General features: G+C 31.3%; 1 long non-coding RNA gene across 5 annotated transcripts; it reads left to right on the top strand.

Moving 5' to 3' along the window:
* Positions 1-3,369: 3,369 nt before the first annotated feature.
* LOC11423783 (uncharacterized) lies at positions 3,370-10,250 on the top strand. 5 transcript variants are annotated; one of them, XR_005646608.1, is made up of 10 exons: positions 3,370-3,558; positions 3,873-3,896; positions 5,185-5,475; positions 6,223-6,306; positions 6,756-6,789; positions 6,883-6,938; positions 7,992-8,136; positions 8,501-8,592; positions 9,559-9,713; positions 9,945-10,250. It is a non-coding gene; the product is annotated as an uncharacterized lncRNA (long non-coding RNA). The 5 variants fall into 5 exon arrangements; XR_005646607.1 differs by having other exon boundaries at positions 3,873-5,475; positions 9,660-9,713; XR_005646606.1 differs by having other exon boundaries at positions 3,873-5,475.
* The last annotated feature ends 836 nt before the right edge of the window (positions 10,251-11,086 follow it).

Here is an 11,086-nt window from a genome sequence, read left to right as displayed (position 1 = left end):
GAGAAAATTAGTCACAAGAATAATCATTTAGAGTCGACTATTTTCTTATTGTTGTTGATATGTCAATTACTTATTTGAAAAATAGATTTTAGGAATTGATTTTTGAAAGTATTTTGGATTTTTATATGATTCATAAAAGTTTAAGTCTCTAGATAAGATAATGAAGAGTTGAATAAATGGTATGTTATAAATTTCATTCACCTTTTTCTCATGTCAAATTTATCGGATGATGTAGATGATCTTTTCTTAGAATTAAAAGTGTTTCAATTCACTTTGCCAACTGAAACAATGTCGAATTCTGCTCCTTACCCAACAAAAATTGCTCGCTCCCAATTGAAAAGATTAAAATATCCCTGATTGACGCAGATGCATTTTAGTCTTTTCAGTTGGGAGCGAACAATTGATGTTGGGTAAAGAGCAGAATTCAACAATGCCTGCCATGGATATTTTGAAATTTGTCAAACTTGAAGATTGTTATCTGAATGTTGCGATTGCTTATAGAGTTTTACTGAATGTGCAGTGACTGTGGCAACGACGGAAAGAAGTTTTTAAAAACTGAAACTTTTAAAACATAAGGGACCAAATATTTGTTGATAAATAAACCAAACTTTTTTTTTTTTTAAGGAATAAATAAACCAAACTTAAAACCTAAAATAAACCAAACTTGCAATTAAGCCTAAAATATATTACAGTTATTAGTTATTGGGTTCTCTAAAAAGTTAGTTATTTTATGTTTCTTAGAATGCGATTTATTATCCTCTACTTAAGGTTTTGCTTCTGTTACTATAGAGATAATTGTATTAGTATAAATACTGGTTGAACTTTCATTCAATCAGAGGGAAAATTAATTGTTTTATACTCATGTATCTCATTCTTCGTTGGTTAGTTATCTTTTGTAATAGTTAGATGCATAATTAATACATAAAAAGTATTTTAGAAAGTTTTATATACAAAATAGACACATAAAATATACCGTCTATTTTTCTTAATATTTGTGGAAAAAAAAACAAAAGATATTTGGCTTAAGTGCATTTTTGATACCTTAATTTTTAAAAATGTGATTTTGACCCTAACAAAAAAAAAACAATTTTGGCCCCTTTCGTCCTAAAATTGAAGAGAAGACGCCACATGTTCCTAGAAAGGGGGTCATAATCGCAACTTTTTGTAAAAATAAGGGGTCAAAATAGCATATTTACCTTATGTTAGGGGACAAAAAAACATATTTTCCTAAATATGTGGATAACTTTTGCCATTTTTTAAAAGGGGGTCAAAATCGCTACTCTTACAAACTTATAGGATGAATAGTGCGTTTATGCTAAGATATTTATAATAGGGGCGAAAAGGCTATAAAACAAAGTTATAAGAGGAAAATAAATCATGAATCAATTACTAATAGAAGAATGTTAAATTCCTATGTAATTAAATTCCACTCATTCACTCAAATAATTGAAATCAATTTTTATTAAGGGCAAATTGTTCACTTATATTTTATATTTTATAATTTATAATAGGGTTTAAAACTAGATGTAATTAATGAAATTGTAAAGAAAAAATAGATAAAAATATGAATTTGAATTTTTTAATTTTAAAGTAGATCTACAATACTATCTTTCTTCGGAGTGTGTTCGATTTTTTTTTTTTATAAATTGCTAGAGATAAAAAAAAAAACTTATTAAGGGAGAAAATTGTAGATTTAAACATAAGAGGGGTGGGAAATGTAATTCAAGATTCTTTCAGGGGTCGGGAGTGAAATAATTTCTAATATGTTTTGCATAAAAGGGGAGGGGAGTGGAGTGTATATTTTAATATAGAATGGTGGGGGAGTGTAATTCAAGTATCTTTCAAGGAAGAGGAGTGTAATTTACTCTTTATTTTTTATTATTTTTCTCTTTCTATTTAACTTCTTTTTTTATTGGTTGATGTATTTTGTTTTATTTTCTTATGAAGTAAGGTATCAATTAACATATCGGAAAGGACTTCATAAATAATGAATTATAAGAGGACGATGTAGATGATTAATTTCAAGAAGATAAACTTGAATGAATTGGAAGACGTTTTTTTTTATTGTAGTTGAAGGCGAGCTATATTTTTTGTTATTTTTTTAGGTTTATACTTCAAAGTATTTAACCTAGTATTAAATAATGTTAGACATTTTGTTTACTACTATGTGTTAAATTAATTTGTGAACTTAACTTTATTGTAATACAACTTTGTGGATGTGTGCTTAAATTAGATCTTGTTTAAGATATGATTGACAAATTTTTTTAAGCCGGTTATAATCGACTATATTTACAAAATAATTGCTAAACTGTATATTTCAATATGACACTGTAAAGTGTTGCCTATAAGCTATGACTACACATTTTAAGTGTTCCTACTGATTCATATTTAGGGAAACAAGCAATAATTGTAGCCGCCTATGACAATAATTAAAAAAACATTGCTTTAGATGCCCCAAAAAAAAAAAGAGCCCAATGATCAAGAAAAAACGTCGCCTTAGACAAACGCTCGCATCGAAGACGCTTGAAAAATGTCCCATTTTTTTAGGAAACTTCTACCCACATTCAATTGTTGGTGGAAAAGATAAATGTTGAGGTGATATTAATTATACACGTCATGGCCAAATAATGACAAAGAGTGCTTATGCATGAAGTGGTTGTTTCATGCTAAAAAAAATCATCAAATAAGAGTCCAATCCCATAAGTAATTTTAGGATGGTTATGCGATAAAGAATGTAATTGACTGATAATACCCGTCTAATCATCAACTATTTCTTAGTTTCGCATGAGAGTACATTATAATGTTAGATAGTGATTGAAAAGTTATTTGTGCCGTCTAACTAATATTCCAAAGTGTGAGGTATGAAAATCATTTGAAACATAATTGATACAAACTTAGTTATATACATCATAGGAGGAAGAAATTTTTACTTTAAGTTGTTAGGAAATAGTCTACTTAAGTTTTCTACATCGATAGGTAATCAAGTACATATGCATTAAATCAAAATTGACATTAACAATATTAATACAACTTTCAAATAATAGGTTGAACAAGACTACTTCAATAAGTGTCATCTCCCTAACTCCGCTTATTTTCTAGGTGGGAGCCATGGTTTTATTCATATATGATATGATATAGAAATAGATAGAGCAAAAATTATACTTAGTTGAAAAAAGGATTTAACTATATTACAATATAACGATATAGTAATTAGCATATATAGGACTTGTGTCTACTTATAACTATATAGAACAATTGTTGTCTGTTTTTTTGACTATTTTGCCCTTAGAAGGGTATTTTGGTAAATTAGTAAATCATGCCTTTCACCTATATATATATATGTAGTTGTACGATTTCAATTCATTTGTTCCCACTACTTCATCACTTCATTCATATTGTTCACTTGAGTCCGGTTCCCTTTCCTCTCACCATACCTTTCTGTGTCCGGTTCATTGTTCTTAGGTTTTGTGTGTTTTTTTTTCGTTTTTTTTGCTTTGGTTTTGTTCTAAGCCTGTTTTTCATCTTCTTCTTCAGGTTTCTTTGCCATCAAGCATAAAGGTTTGTGTTTTGTTTTTAATTGCTCTTTGTGTTTTGTTTTTAATTGCTTTGCATGTCCTTTTTCTGTTAAATTATTTTAATTTTTCTGTGTTTTTGTTCTGTTTTTTTAATGGTTGTTGATGTCTTTGCTTTTGATTGTAGTTTCATATTTTTTTCAGTATAGTTTTCTTCTCTTTCCTGCAGTTTGTTCTTATGCAAGTAGAAAGCTTTGTGAGTTTGGTTTGATCATCATGCATGTTGTTCCTTTGTGTTCTGTTTTCGGTTTTTTGTTGTTTTTGGTTTGTACTGATTATGTTTCTCATCTTCTTCTGCAGGTTTCTTGGTTGTCAAGCATAAGGGTTTGTGATTCTTGGAGTTGATGTTGTTTATGGCAATTACTTCTTGATATTTTGTTTTGTTTTTGTGTGATTTTGCTCTCTTTGTGTTGTTTTGTTTTTTTAATGAGTGTTGGGTAATGTTTTTTAAAATTGACTTATATGTTTTTGGGTTCTTTTTAATTTTATTTTGGTTGCATGTTTGAGACAATTGCAAAATGTTGAGACAAATGCAATAAGCTGTGATTAAGTTGCAAATAAACAGATTATAAGCCATTTGAATCAGTGTTTGTGATCAATTGATGTTAAAGATGGCCATGGATATCATTTGCTTGATCACCAAGTAATTTTAAGAACCTGGTTGCTGTTTGTGTTATATTTGTTTGCTATTGAATCATGATTTTGTTATTTCTTTTTGAAACCAGTGAGATTTTTGCTAACTTCTTTGGAACACTGAACTGATTCCATGAGGTGTAGGACTCATAAATATGGCTGCGTGCGAAATTTGAGTGACAATGACCTTTGGTTCTGACATCATTGCATCAATCCATAAAATAAGTTTGCATACATTGATTTGATTCCTGCTTAAAAATTTGCATTTCAAGATGATAGTTTTTTATTTTAAATTCTGTATGATAAGGATTCTAAATGTTGTGTCGAAGGTGTGAAAAACTGATATAGACTTCTGATACAAAATTTGGAATGGAATGATGGATGTTTTCAATGTAGCTAATCTCCAATGTAAAAGCTTGATTTAGAAAATTAAAGGTTGGGTCTGAACCAACGCTGGAACTGTAATTTTTGGAATATTTAACTGATTCCATCAGGTGTAGGGATAGACAAATTGCTGGTATAAACCTACTAAATTTTTGCTTAAATTTTTTTGGAATGGACTTCTTGGAATAGACTTCTGATACAAATTTTTGCTTAAAAATTTGCTGCTATAGTCTTGGTTTACTTTCTTGGATATATTGAACTGATTGTTATCTGAAAATTTACTGAAAATCTTAAGTTCTTGTGATTTGGTTGGTGACTTTGAGAGATAGTGTTTGTCTGAGAATAAAGTTATAATGATGGTGTTTGATACAATATTTGGGTGAAGGATAGTCTCTATTTTGTTTCAATTTCCAAACAAGTTTATCCATTTGTAGTCTATAAAATAAGGATCTTTCATTTGTAGTATATTGTTAGCTCAGTCCGAAATGTTCTGATTTTGTCATGCCAAGTACCATTTTGTGCCATCTCTTGGAAAATTTATGCATACTGTAATGTAATCCAAGTGTAAGTACAAACTGAAAGGTTCTCTTTGCAGAAAATAAGAGAAAACCAGAGCTCACCAAAATCATTGTCGCCTCTTCTGGTTTTATGAAAGCCAATGAAGTTGCTCAGAAAGCTTTTTATGGCATAAGACGTGGCAGTTTTATCATTTCTTGCAATTTGGAGGGTATTACGTTATCCCTAGCAACTTCAGGTTTATCCCCTCAGAGGTCATTCTTAATGGCATTTGTTGAGGTTATTGCTGCTGGAATAATGTGTATTGCAGCACTATGTCTCCAGTGGAACTGGTATGGAAGTATAGAGAAGTGGCACAAGCAAAGGAAGTGTAAGTGTCTGTTTAATTTTTAAAAACATATTTTGTTTTCATTTTCTAAAATTTGTTGTCAGATTAAGTTGATAAAAATAAGATGGAAGACTCCTGTAATTGTAATGAATAATCAGGCTGGTTATAGACAGGGTAGTAAATATCCAGTTTGCTTTGCTCCCTTATTTTTATAGGGTGTATCAATTTGGTCCCCTGCTTTTATAAAATGTCACGTCAGTCCCTCACTTAGTTGTCACTGGAGTTACATACAGAGTATCAAGTTGTCCCTGAAATTTCATATTCTTGGTTCATGAAATTATATACTTAGGGTCTATGAAATCCAAGTGATGAGCAAAAACATGACAAATGAACTAATTTGACAAACTTTCTGCAAAGTGAGAGACCAGCTTAACATTTTATGATAGTAGGAAACTGAATTGAGTTAATTATTCAAATAACTCCATCTTTCAGAACCAGGTAAATTTTAAAATATCAGTTTGAAACGATGAAATTATTTAAGATACATACCTCTTCAAATTCCAATATTCAAGTTCAAATATTGATATGTTACATACCTCTTCTTGGGATTCACCACACTGACAAAGAAATCCCTCTCTGCCAGGTTTCTACAATGATTTGGAATCATAGTTAGGCATAAAAAATCATGAGCGATGAGTTTCTCCCACAATTTTGATTTAAGCTTGATCTGTGGGTTTGTTGTGTTTTACACGGTAATTACTTGCTATAATTTGGTTGTTACCTTTTCAGGTCAGTTAATGGTGCTCTTGTTTAACTGAAATTGCCAGATTGTGACTACCAATGGATACTGAAGCGCGGAAAATTCTGCACGATGTAAGTAGAAACCTCGATTTCGCGACTTTTATGAACTGTGGTTTAGTTTGGTCGCCGTGACTTTTGTTTTGTTTGATTAGGTTTATTCATCGCTGTTAATTTCTCATTTAAATATTGTTTTGATGATTTTTGGTTTATTCTGTTACAAATGCACTCTGAGTACTCATAATAATTGTATGCAAGTGTTAGCAACAAAGACTGTGTATACTTTTTTAGCGTCATTGTCTTAATCTTGAACATTAAAGGCTAGGATTAATTATATTTTTAGTTGCAGTGTTTCTATATTTCTGATGCAGTTCTTGTGAATTTAGGTTATAAAACATAAAAATCTTTTTAAAACAAAATCATAAAGATGATAAATTAATTCAAGGCCTTACATTAAGATGATATTAGCTTTTGAAATTACAAAAAGAAACTTATAGTAATTTCACTTACCCTTTTCTTGGCAGGTGCTTGATGAAATTGGTGTGGATGTTGCCTCAGGTAGGAATAAGCTTTTATTAATCTCTGCACTTATATCAACTGACAGTGCTTTTGGTCAAGCTAATTTGTATTTTATTTTTACTCTTTTGGCAGTTATCAGCAGCTCCCAAAGGGGGAATCGCAACAAAGAATACTGAAAATGTCGGCAGGTATCTTCCGTGTAACTCTTTCCGTATTCTCTAAAAACAAAACGAAAGATAAGAGAAGGGAATATATACACTTCTGTATAGCTTTCTCTAATAACTCTAAAAACAAAGTAAAGTATGATGCTTTTGTGGTGGTTTGAAGTAACTCCAATCACCAAGTTTGCATATGTTGTTTTTAGTATGTACTGCTCCCTTTTCCTTTTTGACTTATTTTAAACTATAATTTCATATGTTGATGCTATCATTTTAAATTAACCATTCCTTCAACAAAATAATCGGAAGTAGCACAGTGAAGTTTGAAATATGGTTGAAGCAGTTTCGATTGTGTAAGTGCATGTTGAATTAGTTTCCATTGTCTCAGGAATTCTGTCATTGTGAGGTTTTGCGGAATTGAGGATTGGTGTTTCTAGGCTGTATTCAATGTAATTCGACACATTTAATGGCAAGCGTGTTACCTTTGTGGGATGAGAATAGTTTATTTTGGTCCAAGTTCTGTTTAGATAAACAGATGTAGTGAAATTGGCAATTTAGAATTTGATGAATCAGATCTGAATATATTTTGTCATTGTTTTGCCCTTGATTTTACCAATAAACCATGTCATGTGTGTGTGGATTTAACAAGAGCATTTTGAAAGGAAAAAAAAAATCTTGCCAATAGAAAAAATCTATGGGCCAAACCGTTAAGAAAATTTGAGTTAAATGATCAATCTTTGAACTTAATACATATAGGGAATAAAGACATTGTCTGACCCACATAGGGTGTGATACAGCTTGGTTACTGATGTATCTTCTTTATGGTAGCAATTGTTGGAGTCTATTAATTTGGGTTAAGATATACGGACCAAGGACGGTCTTATAAATAAGGTCCCATTGTTCTCTCTAACCAGATATTCTAGCTGATTTATGCGCGTATAAACATCATAACAATATCAGAAAATGTAAATTGTAAGATAGTTAAGTATAATAGGTTCTGGGCTTCTGGAATCTAAGCTATCATTTATGTGATCTCAGTATCTTTTTTCTGGAGAGTATTTCAGTGGTATGCCTAATGTGCAGGAGATGTTTTTTATGTAAACTGGAACGAAGCACTTCCTGGAGCTACTGCAGTAGTCTCAACCCTCAGAAGTTTTGGTAGCGAGGAACAAATGAGTAAGATTAACAGCGAGGCTAATGTTGGCTGCAAATGCTGCAAACGAATATGGTGAGCCATCTCATTGAGCGCTATTTTGCAGTAAAATTATTCACTTGCATTTATCTTTTATCTTTTAAGTTTGACTCTATTATTGTAGCCCTAAACTTTCATGCATACCCTTCCATAAAACAAGACTTAAAATTCTGAGAGCGTTGTTATGTGCTGTTTACAAGGCGAGTTCATTCTAATTTCCATCAACTGTCATATTTAAAAAAATAATCACCGATAGCTTTTTATATATTATTATGTTGTACTAAAAAAAAAAAAACAAAGTGAGAATCTTTTGAGTACTTATCAAAGTTTTTTTCACATTAAAAAGTGACTCACTCATTCACACACTCACTGATAGCTGTTGTCAAGTATTCTCTTATAGGTTCCATCCTTTCAAACCTTCTTCTTGTGCTTGAAACCTCTCTACTTTGTGGTGACATTGCAAACCTTGGAGTGGAGCAAAAATATGACAGAGTAAGTCCCAAAAATCCAACACTTCTGTTGTAGTATGACTCAAAATTTGATGGAAGAAGAATATTGTTGCTAAAAATATAAAAGATTTGTTTCAAATATATTTTGTGCTGAAAATATATTTATGGACAATAAATATATTTTTGTATCGTATGAAGAACGATTTGATGCAAATATATTTTGAAAGGGAATATTATATTTTTGATGCAAATATTCTTTCACTGAAGGAGGAAAAAAAAACGTATCTTCAGTGTAGTATTTGTTCCAAATTTATTAGTTATACTTTTACTATAAATATAGACCTTGTATCATGTTAAACTTTGAGAGAGAGATAGAGGGGCTGAAACAAGGGTTTAGAAAGGCAACAACAAAACTAGGGTTTGTATAGAGTTTGTCTCTTAGGAACAAACACTAGGTTTTAAGGGTTGATTCACCTTGGGAAACACTATTAGGATTGAGTCTCTTGGTTACGGGAAGAGATTGGGACTTTGGGTAGAATTAGGCGGAGAATTTATTCTTGTAACCCATTGATTTCTCTTTGTAACGGTACTCATCATATAGTGGATCGGAGGGCTGCTCTCTCCCCCAGACTAGGTCAATTTGGACCGAATTGGGTCAACAAATTCTTTTGTGTTCTTCTCTTCTTTGTGTTCTTCTCGCCGTTGTTTTCTACTTTTGGCTTGTATTTATAACTTCCATACACTTTGATTTTGGTTGCTTGATTATCCCTTGCTCCACACATCAAGTTGTTATTGGTGTGATTTTCATCGAATTCGCAACAACTTCCATTTTAAATTGAAGTATTTTCAAAATAAGTTAATTGAACTATCATGTGTGTTTTTTTGTTTCTACCTTTTTCTTGTGTTCTGTTTTTAATATACAACATTTATGTGTGCTACAAGTATATTACTTTAAATCTAAGTGACAGTACTGTACTTCAGAGCTTTTATTTTCATGTCCATATTACAGGGCGGTTCAAATATCTTTGCCTATTCTATGTAACAACTAAATGCTGCAACAGTTTATGAGATTTTGAAACTAAGGGACTTATTTATCTTTCAAAATTTCAGTGAGCTCAGAAGCAACAAAATTGATACACGTAATCAATTACTCACCACTACAATGTTAGTTATTTCAAAAATATCTTAAAATCATGATTCTTTCAAGTTGGATTAGGTTCATTTTCTTTAATATAATGTATGTTAGGACAACTTTATACTTAATGTCATTAGGTTTTGAAAGAAACATATTTCTTTGGTGTCATCATTAGGTTTTGAAAGAAACATGTTTCTTTGGTGTTAGGATTGCAAATCTACTTGCTTATACATTATTTTGTCCTCTCTTTATTGCAACAGGAATCTCTCTCTGCTTATGCTAAAAATGATTTGGATCTGGCTGGGAGCTGCACTCCTGCAAATGTGTTAACAATGTATAATTTGTATAATATTTCGATGACTGTGTGTTGAAATTATGGTTTGGATATAGTAATCCAACCCTTTTTTTGATAATCAAACTTAAATAGGTTTTTGACTATATCGCAGCATCTATATTTTGGCTGCAGTACACTATCTATACAGTAACAATGGTTGCTACGTTAGTTACTATGTAATACACGTTCCATGATTTTCAGTTTAGACAACCTTCATTTTCATATTTGAGAAGGACAACAATGTTCCATGATTTCGACAATACTCCTTTAGAAACAAATTTTGGAAGAACATCTAATTCAACCCGTGCGAAGCACGCGACCTTCGTTCTCAAATTTACGAAGAATAGCAATGTTATGTAATTTGAACATCTCTCTAGAGCAATTTTTTTAAAATACGTAATTCAACCCGTGCGAAGAACATTGTTGATCCTAAAAAAGAAGAACATCTTATGTAGAACAACATTTTATATGCATATAAGGATGTGCGTGTATATTAGTGATTCACAATATTGCACACCAGGTGAGTTAATTCATGTTTTTATTTATTTAATTTTTTTTTTGGGGTGTTGCCAGGCAATAGCATCTATGATTGTATACTTTGATCAATACTCTTTCCCTTTTGAGAAAAAACACTTCCCAAAGCATTGCCCTCCCAAAGTCACGTCTTTCTTCGATAAAATATAACCTCATTAGTCCTTTTGAGAAAAAAAAAACACTCTCTAAAGGCACTCTTAAACTCCGAAAAAGACCCTAGGTGGATTTTATTTTGAAGTTCATAACCATTTAAAATATAACCTCATTAGTCCTTTTACATTGAATTGGATAATTTGAACACTTTTAATTGGTTGCGCATGTACATGCATTTCAAAGATGCTCATATATGCTACTGAACAATATGAGAAGTGATTTTGCCTTTGATTTGTGATGACACAATTAGAATGAATAATGTTTAGTTGAATGTAACATAAATAATTAGTTATCAATTATCACAACAGGGACTTGCTTTTTCGTTTGATTTCTGTGCATCATATCTGATTTCTTGCTTTCCTAAGAGTCCTATTTGTTCAA

Source organism: Medicago truncatula, chromosome 6 (assembly GCF_003473485.1).
Source record: "Medicago truncatula cultivar Jemalong A17 chromosome 6, MtrunA17r5.0-ANR, whole genome shotgun sequence".
Classification (NCBI taxonomy): domain Eukaryota; kingdom Viridiplantae; phylum Streptophyta; class Magnoliopsida; order Fabales; family Fabaceae; genus Medicago; species Medicago truncatula.
The sequence above is the reverse complement of the archived record's forward strand: the minus strand, read 5'-3'. Positions and strand labels throughout refer to the sequence as shown.